The following is a 17,993-nucleotide window of genomic DNA, read 5'->3' on the forward strand; positions in this document are numbered from 1 at the left end:
ACACACATAAGAAAAAAAAACCTCATGCAACAGTTCATAGTTCCACAAATAATCCTATTTTCTGCCTCATATTTAAAATTTAATGTTTTAATATTTGTCCTGAGCATAGTGAAAAGAAAAAAAATTTAAAATCTGTGAAATAAAAGGCATTCAATGCATTTCTTTATCTGTTTTTTGGGAGGGAATAATAGATTCAATTCATTCTTTAGGTCTAGGATGAACTATCTATCCCTCACATTAACCCTCTTCATGTATTCTCTGTTTCAACCAAAGTGTTCCACACACTTATTAATTTCCCTGCATATTTTCGATGTCAGGAATGAACTCTCTACTCATCTTAGTCTTTTGGGAATCCTGATGCTTTCAAAGCTCCACTCAAATGGTGGAGTTACTCCACAAGAACTTCATTGCCTCTCTCCTTTGTCTCCATACCTCCTACCTTGCTAGTTGGTATCTATTAAATACTTATTTAGTTGAATAATATTGATTAGACATGTAGGGGAGAGGGTGTTTCCTCATATTTTTTATTCTATGATTCATTCATTATGTTCCCAGATCACACCAATTGTACTCTCTGTGCTGCCTACATTACTACTCTTGCTTAGGTAATACTATTATTAATATTGTTATTGATAATTGTTAAGGGCTCTTTTTATTTAGCTCTTTCTAATTTTTTTTTCAGATATTTTAAGGTTTTTTGAGTACTGCAAAAGTGTTACTGATTTACGGTCATTTATGCTGATGATCTTTGACAATGGAATGTAGATCATAGGTCAGAGAAGGTTAGAAATGGAAAGAATCTTACAAATCATGTAGTCCAATCTTGACATTTGGGGAATGAGGAAGTCTAGGTTAGAGAGGTAAAGTCACAAGGGTAATAAATAGCAGAGTTGGAACTTGAGTTCATGTCTATTCAAACCAAATCTATTGCTCTTTCAGATCAATCAACAAGAATTTATTAAACATCTATGTGCTAAAACATTCTGCTAGAGTGAACATTTAAAGGAAAATATAGTGTTCCCTACCCTCAAGGAGTTTACATTCTGTTAGGAAAGACAAAACATCCATATACATGCATACCCATATTTATAAAATATATATAAGGTGATTTTGTTTGTCCCTAGGGGGCACTAGAACTAAGTGTTAAAGGCCATTAGAAATTCTAAGGGGCAGAAATAAGTGGTGAGGTCATTCCCATCATGGAGATTAGCCATTGTAATAGTAGAGAGAAGGAAGTACAAAATATCTCTTAAGCCCTTACTTTAAACACCTGGCAACCAGAAACAGCACAAATTATATGCGAAACTATTACAGGCACCTTCCTCCACTCCAATTCTACCTTCTCCAATAAAAATAATGATTTTAGAAAGATAAGTCTCTTCAATTTGAAATGAATCTCTTTAAAAAGAAGTTTCCTCAAGGGTAATGAATTATTCATATATTGGTAACTGATTATTAAACAGAGAGATAGAACCACATATATAGAGTAATTGCAAATCCAGAAGAAAATAAGAACTTCTTATGTAATTCAATGAAGAAAATTATCTGGATTTATAAAAGTCATTTTACATGGAGCTTTCCAGAAAAACTTTCACTACATAAAATGTGGTAAACAATTTTTTTCCATCTACTTTACCTTTATGTTTATAGTTAGAGGAAGCCATTGAATAGTAAATAGAGAACTAGTCTTAAAGCCAAGAAGTCCTGGGTTCAAATCCTGTTATCTAATGCACATTTGATTCTCTGACCCTAAGGAAAAACACTGAATCTCTTAGTTTTATAACAATTCTCCAGGACTATAAAATGTAAAGCAAAAGACAAGTTGCATTTGGTAGAAAGATTTCTTTCTCTAAGAATTTCCACTAACAATGGAATCACAAGTTATATTTCTATCCTTTTGTGTTTGTAGTTGGTTCACTTGGCTAGATTATACTGGTAAAAACCAACATTCCCACCACCCATACCTTTTTCATCCAAACATGTCTCCCCTTACACTCACAGATATCACAAACACACACCTAACACAATGAGGGACAAGCTTTGGAAATTCCAAAAGTACAATTGTAAAAGCAAGATGGTCTGAGAAATACCAAAGGAAAGCAACTAAGTCAAAAAAATGAACATCTGTATCTTCAGTAGCTTTTGTTCCCCCATAGCTGGTCCCTCTCCTAGTTACTACCTTTCCCCTGTACCAGAATGAGTAGATACTAGTCCAATCCCAATCTTTAGCTTGTAAAGGTTAAAAGGACAAGGAAAAGTGTCTATTTAACTTACTTTTTGTACAGTATTAGATAATGTATTGGGGTACTTTTAGTCAATCAATGAACATTTATTTATTATCTATTATGTACCAGGCACTGTGTTAAGAGAGATGTGAAGAAAAGTTAACAAATAGTTCTGCTCTCAAGGAGTTCCATGTAGAAGACCACTTGCATACTACTGGATACAAACATTATATATATATATATATATATATATATACATATATATAATATAAATAACATTAATAATTATTTAATATTAATAATAATATTTGATTATTAAGAATTTAAGGAAACCAGGAGAGCCAGGAGATAGAAATGAGGAGAAGATCCAAGCATGATTCTGGAGTGACTAAAGGTATACCAATCCTAGCATATATTCTCATTATAACATGATTTTTAGTAATTCAAGAGTTGTGTTAACACAAGGACTGGGAAATATAATTTTCTTAACAAAGATTAAAAATTATTTCTGGCTATGGTAGAATCTAAGGGAAGGTGAGGATTAGGATTAGGCATTAGAATAAAGGCATCAATGTATTTCATCTAAAAATCTTTTACGGAATAACTAATAATATTAGTCTTTCTATAGCACTTGAAGGTTTTCCAAACACTGGACATGTTATCCCATTTGATACTCACAAAAGACCTGTGAGTTAGGTTTTATTATTATCCCCATTTTAAACATGAGGAAACTGAAGTTGAGAAAATTTAAGTGTCTTGGCCACAGTCACACAGGTAATAAGTATCTGAGGCAAGATTTGAACTTTTTAGTTGCAAGGCTAATACTGTATCCATTATACCACCTAGATCTCTATCAGATATAGAGATAGACAAGCCAGTTCAAATCCTAGAATCATCAAAATCCCTCTCCCCCGCCCCCCCAACATGACAATTCTATGTGGCTTAAAATATAACTTAGAAAAAGAAATAGATCAAGGATGAAGGATTTCTGATTTTTCTGAATCCTCTCAACCTCAACCCAAAACATCAACATTAATTTTGGCAAATAAAATTTCTATAAGTAAGGAAACAATTTTATACTAGAAATAGAGAAGGGATTATCTAAGACTGCTTAAAAGTTTTAGGAGTCCGTCTGTGGAGTAATTCTGACCTGTTACCTTTTCATCATTTATTCATAATAAATTCTGAAATTAATTTGTTATATCAGTTGAATTAGAATCTGTAGAAATGTAGAATTTAGAGCTGATAGGAATCTTAGAATTTACCTAAACCAGTTCTTCATTTGTTAGTCAGTCAACTAGCATTTGAGTAAGTTTCAAGTGGCTCAATGGATAAAGCAGTGGGCCTGGAATCAAGCAGTTAAATTCAAATCTGGCCTCAGACACTTACTAGCTGTGTGACTCTGAGCAAGTCAGTTAACCCTTTTTGTCTGAAGGGTTACCTGAAAAATGAGTTCGAAAAGGAAATGGCAAATTATTCCAGTATTTTTGCCAAGAAAATTCCAAATGGGGTAATGAAGAGTCAAACGAGTGTGAAATAACTGAACAACAATAAATCCCATCTTTCACACAAATTCTTTCCCAAATCCTCTTAATTCTAGAGTTTTTAATTTTCTATATTTCCTTTATAAGACCTATTTGTTCATGTTTTCTTGTTTTCTTAATTGAATTGTAAGCTTTTTTAGGGCAGAGATTGTTTTGTTTTGTTTTTTCTTTGCCTCTTGTAATCCCCAGAGATTAGCACAGTGCTAATAATAGATCAGGTGCTTAATAAATATTCAGTCAATGTCTGATTGATGTGGAGGGCAGTAAGAAAAGTGGGGGTGGTAAAGGTTAAGACTGCTTTTAAAAGTCAAAAATAATACCTTAGATTTCAGCATGGAAATAATAGAGAGCCACTGGAATTTATTGAATATCATATATATGGTCATCTGTATTTTAGGAAGATCACTGTGGCAATTTTATAGAATTTACAAATATAGCCATTTTTCAAATTTTAAGACATTTCCAATAACTAAAAAAAAGAACTATTGTATTTCTTGCACAATCATACTCATTTTCTTCAGTAATTTATCATAATTCCCCTATGAATGTAATGATTATTTTTTCCCTACATGTTTTGTGAATAGCAGAACTGAACCTTCTTAGATTCCAGATATTCTAAAGGACTTATCCCTATCCATTGGCATTCAATATTAATAGTGCTATTCTTTCAATCTATATCTTGAGAATAACATACAAGCTATTTTCACATAGTAAAATGCCTTTTAATGCCTTTGGAAAAAGTACTAATTTTGCTTATAGGGTTTTAAGAGACAACACAATTTTAAAGTATCCTGAAGTAGTTAATATATTATTAAATATCCAATTATTTGCTAGTGAGAACCTAAAACAAATCAGTCTCCTCTTCCAATCATCCTGATGATGATGATGATTGTTTTTCAAGTTTATACACTCCTGGGAAATATATTGGTTTGCTTTGGTAGTTACTTGGTCCTTTTTCAGACATGTGATAAGTATTGGTTTAAGATTGATTACCTTGCCACAGAAGTGCATTTAATGTGGACTTGTCCAGGGACACATTGCATCTATACAGCAGTTTTGGAAAGGCTTCTGAAATTTTCCTCCTCTGTTTCAGAACTTATACAAAGAGATGAAACACAACACACTGGATAAAAACTTGGCCAGGGAATCAGGAAAACTTGAGTCCAACTCTTTCCTTTGACTGTAACCCAGACAAGTCATACAACCTGTCAGTCCCCAAAAACTATCTCAGAATATAAGCAGACTTAAAGGGAGATACTTTACCACCAGTGTCTTATACCAATAAAGTAACAAGTCCATATTTTTCCTCTTCCATTTAAGCCAAAAAACTTTCTTTGAAGTAACAGTTACCTTTGAAATTATAACACTAAACAGAAACAGAGATAGCATGGTGGCAGAGTAGAGTTCTAGGCCTGGAGTCAGAAAATCTCATGTTCCTTAGTTCAAATCTGATCTCAGACAATTAACCATGTGATCCTGGGCAATTCACTTAATTCTGTTTGCCTTAGTTTCCTCATTCATAAAAATAAGCTGAAGAAGGAAATGACAAAGCACTCCATTATCTCTGCCACAAAAACTCCAAGTGCGATCAATCAGAGTCAGCACAACTGAAAAATAACTAAACAGCAAAAAAAAAAAAAAAAAATAGATATTTGATGAATTATTTGACTCTCATTACATATACTATCCATTGCTTTAACTCTAATTTCAAAAGTTTTTCCTCTGTGTAGGATATGTCATGATTAAGATGACTAAAGGATAAGAAATGATTTTTTTTTCAGTTACTCTCTGGTAAAATCTGTAAACCTCTTAATAAAAAGTTTTTACTTTATATACAGGATTCTTAGCTTGCAAAACAATCAACAAGAGAGATATATAAAATAACATGCAATGGAAATATCTGAGCTACATTGTAGATAATTTTAGATAAGATATCTCAGATAGCAGGATATGTAAAAGGATTTGTACTATTGAAAACTGGAAATGTGTAATCAAAATTAAATGGCTAGAGGTCTAGAGATTTAGATTTAGGGAACAAATCACAGACAAGTAGTATTTGAAAACCAGCTTTTTTATTTTAAAGCTTCTTAAGGAAATGAAGATGGAAAGAAGGAAAAAACCAGACTCAATGGCTAAGTTTATAAGACAATTTGTTATTAATGAGAAGCATTCTTTTTTCAGGTACAGTTTGGAATAGACCCCCTATTCAGAACTCCAGCTCTTGAATTCTGTGATTCTGTGAAATTATTGTTCACATACAAAGTAATCAAAAATCAAATGAATCTTTAAAATTCCAATTTATACATTAACTATAGTAATATTTTCTTCCAGTTACTCTCGTTTATCACCAGACTGATGATACATAAAAAATTATTCTTTTGAATATTATTATTTCCAATCACTTTTCCTCCTTCAGTTTTGTTTCTTTCCTGATCACTTTAACTTGTCATGAGTGTGCATTTTTTAAAGGTTTTCTTGTACTAATTTTGTTGTTTTTTATAGGAGGCACTGCATTATAGTAGGAAGTGCACCAGATTGAATAAGGAAACAATGGTGACAGTATGAGCTCTGTTTCTAACTAGAGGTCTGACCTTGACAAAATGACTTAATGTTTGAGTCTGTTTCCCTTATTTGTCAAAAGTTGACAAGAAGAGCTGAACAATCTACATCATATAATTATTGTAAGAATATAATGAAAAGATAAATGCATTTTGGAAGCATAAAACAGAAAAGTTCAAGAAGGTCTGTAGCACATTGTTTGGAGCCTCTGAAGAACTTAGGGAGGCTAAGGGTAAAAATGGATTATTTATTTTTCATCCTTTTTTTGTTTTTCAAAAAACACCAAGTCTAACAGGGAAGAGATGTGTTGACTTGCAAGTGAATTGCATTTAAGCAAGAAAGAACTGTACAAAGTCATCAGCTTTACTTTCTCCTCTGGAGTCATTAGAGACCAGAGGAAGAGACATAAATCAAAATGACTGGAAGTGACTTGGAATGGAAAAATGTCACATGGAGTGAAAAAAGATGCAATAGGTTGTAATTTGTATGTAATTCAGGACTAGTAAATGGGCCCAATACTTGTAAACTTGTACAGAATGTATCATTATGTTTAGCTGATAGAATTCTACACATGGGACAACTTGGGAAATTTTCCTTCTGAGAATAGTAATGATGTTCAGTGAAGAGCTTTGGAGAAAATTTGGTGCATGTAAAGACATGTAACTTGTAATGTGGGAACCACCTGTCAGTGGCTGCTGGAGGTCTAACTCAGACCTATAGAATGGATCTCTTCATGTGAGAGAATGATGATAATGATATTAGGAGACTGAGATGCAGTTGTGTTCTCTGACCTCTCCATTGAGAGGCAGTTGCCTCTCTACTCTTCCCTCTGCCTCCAATTTATTTTATTCCTAGTCCACAAGCAACACCTGTGTCAGTAAAGGCTGCTTTGCAACTCCTTCAGATGTTATGATTCACAGCTGTAGAGGCTCTCAGAGAATTGATCTGCTCCTTCACCTAGGCATTGTCCTTAATAGTAATTGATTGCAGATTGCTAATCACATGGTAGACAGAATTCTTTTTGAATGACTATAGTTGAGGTATTCTTGAATGGACTTAGCCAATCTCAGTCTCAAGCAGTGGCAAAAAGAGGACACTACATATTTTAACTCTGATACTACCTGGTGAGAGAAGGCAGGAGATCTTCAGCTAAATAGATGAGGTATCCCTCATAAAGTGTTGCCTACCTTCACTAGAAGTAAAAAAATCAACTCTTCAATCATAAAGAAGGGAAAGGGATCTGTATGTGCACAAATGTTTGTGGCAGCCCTCTTTGTAGTGGCTAGAAATTGGAAACTGAGTGGATGCCCATCAATTGGAGAATGGCTGAATAAATTGTGGTATATGAATATTATGGAATATTATTGTTCTGTAAGAAATGACCAACAGGATGATTTCAGAAAGTCCTGGAGAGACTTACATGAACTGATGCTGAGTGAAACGAGCAGGGCCAGGAGATCATTATATACTTCAACAACAATACTATATGATGACCAATTTTGATGGACCTGGCCATCCTCAGCAATGAGATGAACCAAATCAGTTCCAATGGAGCAGTAATGAACTGAACCAGCTACGCCCAGCAAAAGAACTCTGGGAGATAACTAAAAACCATTACATTGAAGTCCCAGCCCCTATATTTTTGCCCACCTGCATTTTGGATTTCCTTCACAGGCTAATTGAACAATATTTCAGAGTCTGATTCTTTTTGTACAGCAAAATGACGGTTTGGTCATGTATACTTATTGTGTATCTAATTTATATTTTAATATATTTAACATCTACTGGTCATCCTGCCATCTGGGAGAGAGGGTGGGGGAAAGGAGGGAAAAAATTGGAACAAGAGGTTTGGCAATTGTCAATGCTGTAAAGTTACCCATACATATAACCTGTATAAAGGGCTATTAAAAATTTTTTTAAAAAGAAGTTACAAGATGTAAATAAACTTATTCTATATTTTGGAAAAAAATCAACTCTTCACATTAGTACACACACACACACACACACACACACACATACACACACATATATATAATCGTAAGTGGCTTCATTTTTTTCTCCACAGTCTTATCACATTTCTTTTCTAAGCCATTATGAATATCTTGGGCACATGAACACAAACAATTCAAAGGCAGATGCATGATTAATGCATTATGGACCCACATAAAATCCAATGCGATTCAGACCCAATGCATATGGCATCCATTTACACATTTCTGAATGTTAATATTCATTCTTCTTACAGTTGACTCTCTTAAACTTTGTATATACTTTATCAGTAGCAGAACTATTTTTATGTGGTTCTCTTTTTAATTATGCATCACTTAAATGAAAAAATTAAAGATGACACAAAAAAGAAAACATATTCAAATAATTTAATAAATCAGAAACCCTTAACTAGAATTTGATTTGTAGGAAACAGTTTGAAAAAATGAAAATTGTATTTTAAATGAAATATAATTTTTCACATATTTATGTTCATTAAAAAACTAAATTTGGGTTCAGAGTATTCAGAAATTATTGTACAGTTGAACCTTGACCATGAGGGGGCAAAAATGTACAAAATTGCTCTAACATATGGTTTCAAAATTTGCCTATGCCAGAAAGAAAAAAAAAAAGTACTACAAACAATACTAGCTATTAACCTCTGGAGGTTAATAATCTAACCCAGAGTTTTTGACATTCTATGTTTAACCAATCATTTTCCTGGGTAACTGCTTGCCATTTACAAGAATCAGTCATGATTGATTAATTGCTTTGACAGGGAATCTCCTTTTTGCATAAGAAAATACATTAGTCAGAAGAAAGTAGTTAAAATGTTTCACATGGCAGATTGTTTCCACCTAGAGAAAATACTGACCATGCCTGCATGAACTAAAATTGTCCTTCTCCAGACATTTGTTTTCCAAAGCTTAGCTATAATGTGATCATATATACATATATTATTTCTACATTGATACACAAATTTGAGGACTTTTCCTGGAAAAAAAAAATAGTCAGGCCCCATTTTCATCTGGGCAAATTGAAATAATTTCAAGTCTCAGTTCCTTGAATGGTTTCAATAATTACCTGTTTGTGAATGATTTAGAAATCTGCATCTTTGGCCCTGATATCCCACATTTTCTTCCCTCTTAAATCATTAGCAGTCTGCAAGACAATTTCACTTCATGTCCCGCCAAAATCTCTGGAATATTTTTTGCATCTGGTTCTTTTTCTTTATTTATGGGGTCACTACCCAATCCAGGTCCTTGTTACCTCTTGCTTATACAATTGTGAAAGCTGCCAAATTTGTCTTTCTACCATTAGCTTCTCCTCTCTTAAATTTATCCTCCACACATAGCCACCAAATTGATACTCCTAAACCACACAAGTTTGATCATGATCCTGAAACAACAGGAGTTTCATCTTACCATTAGGACAAATGATAATTGGATTTTAGCTTGGATTTTTAGCACACATCGTAATGTGACTCCAGGGCTGAGTACATTTTGTTTTTCCCTTTTTTAATACTAGTACCTAGAATGTTGTCTGGCATGTAGTAGTCACTTAATAAATACTTATTGAATGAATTAACGAGTGTGTTGAAAATTCAAATAGTGACTTCTCTCTTATTTTTTTGTCATCAAATCTGTAAAATCCTTTCCAGTTTTCTTACACCTTACTCTCTCCTATGCACTCTATGAACCAGAGAGTTTGAATTCTTTGGTGTTGCTTTCAATTGAAATGCCATTTCCCAACTGTGAAAGCTTTACCTGGCTGAAGTTTCCCTCAAGGCTGAAATGCTCTCTCTCCTCTTTCCGTCTCTTGACTTCTCTAACTTCTTTAAGTCTAAATTTAACATTTTCCTTTTGAAAGAAGCTTTTCCAGTCCTCCTTAATCTCAGCTCCCGTCCTGCAAGATTATGTGCAATTTATCTTGTCCACATTTTGTTTGTGCATAGCTGTCTCCCCATTAGATGGCGAACTCTCTAGAGCAGAGACTGGTTTTTACAATTCTTTGTATCCCTAGCATTTAGCATAGTGCATATAGGAGGTACAAAGTGAGTAAATTTAATAAAGTAAATAAAATTGAATGAATGACTGTCCCCAAATTTGGAGCAATAGCATCACCTTTACTTTATTTCTCTCCTTTGCACTTCTACATTCGTTTCACATTAATGTATCCTAGTAACCTTATTCTACCGCAGGGGTTTTTAGTGACTTCCTTGTTCTTTTGGAGTGGAGGCATGAAAGAAGATGGAATTGAACAGATTAAACATGTAATAACTTTCTTTTGAGATAAGATGTGACTTCTATATTGAGAAACTGAATTACCTAGTAGAACTTTATGACAGAGACTTTTGTTTTTCTCTTTATTTCTTTAGGACTTAGCACAATAGTATGCACATAGTAGGCACTTAATCTTAGCCCTCATTTATATTTTCAAATCTTTTCTCATTTCTTGGACAAAGAGAGGATTGGGCTATCTCAAAGAAATAACAGATAGATAGATAGATAGATAGATAGATAGATAGATAGATAGAGATAGATAATCTATCCTTGCCTTGGTCACTTTATAACATCTGACACAGCCTCTTGCAAGATTTTGTCCCTTTGGATCCAATTTCTGTTACTTCAAGTCATTTTGTCAAGATTCTACCAGAACTATTCCAATCAGAATATTAATATACTCAGAAAAACTAGATTCCTTTTTTTTGAATCAAATATAACCTTCACTTCATGGTTTTAAAGATCCTTGACAAATTTATTTTCTTAAACTCACCAACATCATAGATCTATTTTCTATAAACTTTCCTATCTAGCTAACATGAATCTATCTTGATAACCCAACTGTGCCTCCTTCTTTAGGCATGAATATTTTGGAAATGCTTCCTCTAAAGCTTTCTAAATTTTCTAAGCTATAAAACAGGCTTTGACAATATGGTCTTTTAATACTAGGGAAGATTCTAGTTTTTGGTCCTTCCCTTGACTTAAGATAAAGAAACAGAGCTAGAAAGGACTCCAGAAATAATTCAGTTCAGAAACCTCATTATTCAAGGTCAGAGTTATTAGTAGACTTGGTAAAAAAAAAATGCAACTTTATTAGAACTAAGGGCTCTTGTTTCAATAACATACAATACCAACTAGTCCACAATACCAGTTTTTGATCATCTCCAAACCATGCAATAGGGCATCTCTCTTTTGTGACAAAATTCTTGAGAGCAACTGGAGAACTGATACGGTAGACCAAGATTAGATTATTAATTATTAATTGATTATGAGATTAGATAAGACAAAAGTCACCAATCAGAAACCAGAATCCAAGAATTCTGAAGAAATAGGAAACCAGAATACCTTAGGGCATTGAAGAACTTTCTATTTACTCTTGCAGATCCACCTGGTAATTTTGTGAAGTAGATGCTACTATCAAAATTATTCAATAGAGGCTCATCAAACTGAGCTTCAGAAAGGTTATAGGATTTCTCTAGATTCATAAAGTTGATTAGGGTTTGATATATATGTGAACCCAAATCTTCATGACTCCAAATTCATTGTCCTTTTCATTATGATAGTACTACCTTGATATATATGAGATACATATGGGACTATTTTACAAGCTCTTTGACCTTATACATGATATATCATACCTATTATCATCATAATCATCACCTTCTTTACACTTTACACAATGAAGAACAGCTGTGTAACCAGCTGGCTCCTTAGTGAGACAGGAAAATAGCTCCTGTTCAGATTTCCCCTTCTTGATAGGCTGTATAGATCATGTAAAAATAGTCTCTGTCTTTCCAGAAGACAGTCTTGAGAGTCTTGAGTCTTGAGTCTTGAGATTCAACTTTCTGTCATTCATGATTTCAATGAGTAGACTCATATCTCATATAACATCTCATATAACAAACCCTTGAGTTATTAATGATTCCAAATAGGCCCCCAAAGATTCCACATAATAATCTGGGATCAGGCAAAAAATATCAGTGCATGTTCTGTACATCCTCTGACATGAGGAGCAACTTGAAGAATTCTTCAAATCTCTGTGACATATGAAAACAGCAAGATCTAGAATTTCATAAAAAATATAATTCCAGAGTCAGAAAAAGCTGAGTTTATGCTCTTTCTCTGTTATATATTGGCTGTGTGGTACTAAGCTAGTCACAATCTCAGTATTCCAGGCAATTCTCAGTGAGTATATATCATATAAAAAGTGTCTATTTCACACTGGGAGCTCTCCACACTGATGAGCTCACAAAATTGGTCCAAATTTTGCAATTGAAAGGGAGGAAAGGATATTTGAGGAAAAGATAACTATTTAAAAATTTTAAGATGCTCATGATCATCTACATTAGAGTGCCACTAATTAAATATATATTAGATAAATACATTGTTGATGGTAAAGAATGAAAATAAGTACAGATCTTTGGAGTTCTTAGAAAAGCAGGCCAACATATAAGATGACTGGATTTGTTGTATTGTTGTTTTAAAGTAGTTTAGAAGAAATTTATTTTTCTTAGAAATTCTTATATCTGAAGACTCTTAAAATTCCCATAAGTAAAATTTCAAAATCCCCAAATCTTAAAAGTATCTAAAAGGAAGAAATAATCTCATTAATAATGTTTAAAAAGGATTGAAATCTAGAATTCGCTTTACTCACAGAACCAGTGCAGAGACTTCTTTCCCACAAGGAGCAATAACAAAGTCACATTGCAAACTCATCAAGACTACAGCATGTGACTACTCGAGTAGTTACTGTATTTGGAAAATGTTAGGTTATATATTTTTTTTAAATCAAAATGCTTGTAGGGAATGAAAAACTTAAGAAAGAGTTATTGGGACTGGGCTGGATGACAGGTTTACTTAAGTCTTAAGATGATAAAGACATTTACTTATGAATAATCATTAAAGATCTCAACTTGGCAGGGACAAATGAAACCATATTCGGGGAAGAGATTTAAATTAAGAGTTAGGAGACACACATTCTAGTTCTAGGCTTAACATTCAAGTAATTGTGTGTCTCCTTAATTGTCTGGGCCTTTTTTGTTTCCTTTACAAAGTAAGTAGACTAGATGAACTGATCTTTAAAATCCCTCCAAGATCTAATATTCCTTTCCCCCCTTTTAAAATAATATTTAACTTTCCCCCAATTCCATGCAAAAATAATTTTAATATTTTTTTTCTCTGCTTTGAGTTCCAAATTCTATCTCTTCCTCCCCTCCCTATCTTCTCTCCCTGAAATGCTAAACAATTGGTATGGATTAAACATGTGCAATCATATAAAACATTTCCATATTAGTCACTTATCAAAGAAAGTCTGAAGTTTTAACATTCTTAGCATTTATTTTAGTCACCAACTGATCAATTTGAGAAATGCTGTCATTTTCCAACCATCTCTTGTCCCCAAACCACGACTATGTCAATAGCTAAGACAAAAGAGATCTCAAGGCATTGTGAAGATTAGGCTAAATATCAAATCATTAGAAGTGAGAGATACACAATAAATTTATATCTTCTAGCAAAGAAAACTTTATGTAATTTCCATTTCATCTGCTCTGTAAAACTTTATTTTACTGCCTTAGCTGACATATAGTTAGGCAGCATAATAGATAAGAGTATGAGTCTCTGAAGTTAGGAACACCTGAATTCACATTCTGACTCATATATTCCTTTGCTGTGTAATCCCAAATAAATCACTTAATCTCTGATTTCATCAAACCAAAATGGTGTTGACAGTACAACAAAGATTGTTATGAGAAACAAAATGCAATTTTGAATGCCAAATGTGATTTTGTAGGATCTATGATTTAGGAAAATCATTAGAATGGTAGAATGGAAGATGGATTGAAATGAGGAGAAACCTGGGGGAAGCAACAATGTTATTGTAAAATGCCAGGTACGGGTGCTATACTAGAAAACTGGAAGTGTCAGAAGGGAGAAGGCATATCTCAAGAAATGTTACAAAGTTAAAATCTGTAAGTCTTGGCAATATCTTGGATGTAGTGGATAAGAGATAGTGAGGAGTCCTTGATGACTCCTAGGTTGCAAATCTGGATCAAATGAACTCACAGGATTTCAAGTTGGAAAGAATTTTAGAGGCCATTTAATCCAATTCTTCATGTTCTAGATAAGGAAAACATTACCAAGAAAATTGAAGAGATCTACCCAAGGTCACATATAGAATAAGATTCAATCCAGGTTCTTTTATTTCAAATAAAGCATTCTTTTTCTGTCTATAACACTCATTCATCACTTAATATTTTGTAGTATACTTCATATGCATTTTGTCTTTTCTCGCTACATTATAAAATCTTGAAGTGTAGAGATTTTGTCTTGAACAAATGTGAGCTTTCCCCACCCTCAAATAGGGGACCAATAGAAATGCAAAATGTCCACATACAAATAGGCATTCCATAAATATTTCACAGAATAAAAAATAAATTGAGATTTGGAAAGAACCATCTACTCCATCTACTACACAAAAGGAAATTCTTCCATAATCTACTCAGAAAAATAGTTGTTCAGCTTTTGCTTGGAGACTTTTGAAGGGACAAGGAGAAGGGCAGGGAAGACCATCTCTTCAGACTTCATATCTCTTTGTCCCATTTGTGAGCAGCTCTAATTATTAGCATGCTTTTCCTGACATCAAGGCAAAGGTGGTCTTTTTTTGCAACTGCCTCTCCATTGAATCTAGTTCTGCCGCTCTGAAGTCAAAATGACCAGGTTTAATCTCTGCTACATAAGGCAGCCTTGAGATATGTCTTCCACAAGATAAATTGCCCAGTTCTTTCAAGTGATTCTCATATGGCATTTGTCAATTTTATCAGCAGTCCAGTTTTAGGGTATGGCAACAAATAGGGGTTTTAAGACCTTAAATCACTGCAGTTTTTCAAGCACTAAAATAGGTTAAAAGAATGCTAAAATAGAGTCCTGTGAATAGAACTATGACCTCATAAACTGAGTAATCACAAAGGAAACTGGTCTTCTTAATTAGAGAGGTAGGTAAATTTTGAATAAGATTACAGAGGAGTAACTGAAATTGGCCGATCTCTGTGTCCATGCATAAAAAGGAGCCAAGAGCCAGTTAGCTGGAATGTCTTGGGATGCTTTCCTTTTAGCTTCAGCAATATTTTTGTATTGTTTTACTCAGTTTATTTTTTACATGTTTATTGTTGGTTCAAATGAATCCACTTATGTTTTGATTTTCACGGTAAAGCCAGACCCTTGGCTTGGCTATACCTTTGAACTCAATGAGGACAACGGAACTTCTGGAAGAACTTCATCATCTCCTTTGAGTCTGAGGAAACCAGTAAAAAATTTTCTTGTCACCCATAATGGTCAGATTTGGCTTATTAATAGCATGCCCACATCCTGCTTAAGTGAGTCTGTTACCACTTTACTGAAGAATTGTGTGTAAGCTCCTGTTCTTCAAGGATATGAGGATAGATAGGCTCAAGAAGGCTGCAGGTCTTCTTGTTCTGATTAAATTTTAACATTAAAGAGTTCACCCCAAGTTTTCTTTTATGTTTTCTTTTCCTAGGGTATCTAATATAAGAGGAGTGCCCTTTTAGGGAACTTAACTATTTTAACAATGTTTGAATTATCATAGAAATGTTAATCAATAGGGAAAAATAATCTAAGAAAATACTTTAGGCAATGGTTAGTATAAGGAATACATTTCAAGGGCTAATTTTCTTTTTTTTAAAAAAAATATATTATCCACAAACGTTTTCATTCTTCTCTACTCCCAGCCTAGACCTCAGTATCATAATGCTTAGTTTTAAGGCCTCTCAGACAAGACAGAGAACCTAAAGGCCTGTTTTTGGCAGAACCACTCAAATAAAACAGATTCTAAATATTTAACTTTTGCAGATAACCAACATCACAGGAAACTGCAACACCAGCATTGTCACCTAATAAGGAAATATTTTTATTACAGTTTGTGCAAAGAGAGTTCTGTTGTTCTCCATCTTGCTCACTATCCATATATTACTTTTGGGGGTGGAAGGGGTGGGTAGGGTTTGTTTTGATTTGGAAAAAAGAGAGTTAGGCTGCTAGCTAATAAGTGGAACTATAATGAGAAATGTAAATTTTTTAAGAGATCACAGAAGTTTAAAACTAAAGCCTAGCACTTAGAGATTCAATCTGTTTTTTGGCACACAGTAGACCGTTCAACCATAAATAAAAAAATAAAATAAAATAAAATTTGGGCAAGCAATATTAGTAGAAGTTTTGCTTACATCTTTCAGATCCAGATTTTATTTTCCAAAACTTCTCTACACAACCCTTATGCCACACACACACACACCAATTCACAATCCTACAAATATGACTTACACTGATTAACTTTCTCCATGTCTTTACTTGTGCTACTTCTTATACCTAGAATGCTATCTTAACCTGTCAAACTTCTCATTAGATCCCTCAATGTCTTTTAACTATAGAATGAGGCGATCCAAAACCCTTTGGTCAACAATGAAGGGAGCTATGAAAGTGGAGAGACCACCTTACTAACTAATCAGGAATATCAACTGCCAGCAACATTAGAGTTCTGGAGGGGCTCAACAGGGTCCTCCAGACCATTGGTCCTATTTCCTTTATTCAAATTTTTTGGTATTTTATTTTAATTAATTTATCTTTAATACACATTACTTTATGAATTATGTTGGGGGAGAAAAATCAAAGCAAAAAAGGAAAAACCATGGGAGAGATTAAAAAAAAAAACAGAAAAAAGAAATGAACTTAGCTTGTGTTGATTTACATTCAGTATCCATAGTTCGTTTTCTGGATACGTATGGCATTTTTTTGTACAAATTCTATTGGAATTGCTTTGGATAACAGCCCTACTTCCAACCAGCCCCAGAATTATCTGGGTAAGTGGTAACTTGTAGGAAGAAGTCCCCAGTCGTCCCCACCAACAGCCACAGGCTAAATTACAAACCATCAAACAAGCAATCCAGATTAATTTAAATAGCAAAAGTTGTCCTGAAGGAGAGATAGGAAGCACAAGTCAAACCTCATCCATAAATTCTCATCAGAACTCAATGGACATAAAGCAGAACTTTGAACCCAAGAATCTCGGGACCTCTAGAACATAGGTGATGGCTCCAGCTGGGTCCCAAAAGCTTGGAGGAAACAACTAAGGGGAGCAATTATGAAGGATGGGCTCACTTTCTGTACCAAATGACTTACTCGCTAACTACCTAACATTGGGCACATAAATCCAAGAACGCGGGGAGTAGCAATTCTCACTCCTCAACTACTAGTTCTCTTTCTAGCCCAGAATGCAAAGTCAACATTCTAGGACATAAATCCTCTATAGAGAGACCTGAAAACTCCTTTTGCTTGTATGACAACCCAGTCCTCTTCAACAGCTATATATACTAAAGATCTGAAAAGAAGGTCTTGACCTCTAAATCCATGACATTATTATATGCTTCAAACTTTGAAAAGGGGGTGTGATTTTGTCAGTGGAAATGATATTAAAGAAGATTGCATTACTGTCAGATTTACTACAGGCTAAGGAACACAGGACTTTGTTATTATCTAAATTGAAGCTAGAACTTTCTATAAGTTATCTCTTGTTAGAATGTGAACTCCTTGAAAAAAGGAACTATCTTTTACATTTGTATCTCCATTTCTTAGCATAATAACATAACAGATGATTTTGATTCATTTATTTA

The 17,993-nt window shown here is 33.9% G+C and overlaps 1 protein-coding gene across 5 annotated transcripts in view; it reads right to left on the bottom strand.

Moving 5' to 3' along the window:
* Positions 1-17,993, bottom strand: part of SMOC2 (SPARC related modular calcium binding 2) — a 257,220-nt gene that overhangs the window by 79,454 nt on the left and 159,773 nt on the right. The gene's annotated exons all lie outside the window — the stretch shown is intronic.

The sequence above is a fragment of the Sarcophilus harrisii genome, chromosome 4 (genome assembly GCF_902635505.1).
Source record: "Sarcophilus harrisii chromosome 4, mSarHar1.11, whole genome shotgun sequence".
Taxonomy (NCBI): Eukaryota; Metazoa; Chordata; class Mammalia; order Dasyuromorphia; family Dasyuridae; genus Sarcophilus; species Sarcophilus harrisii.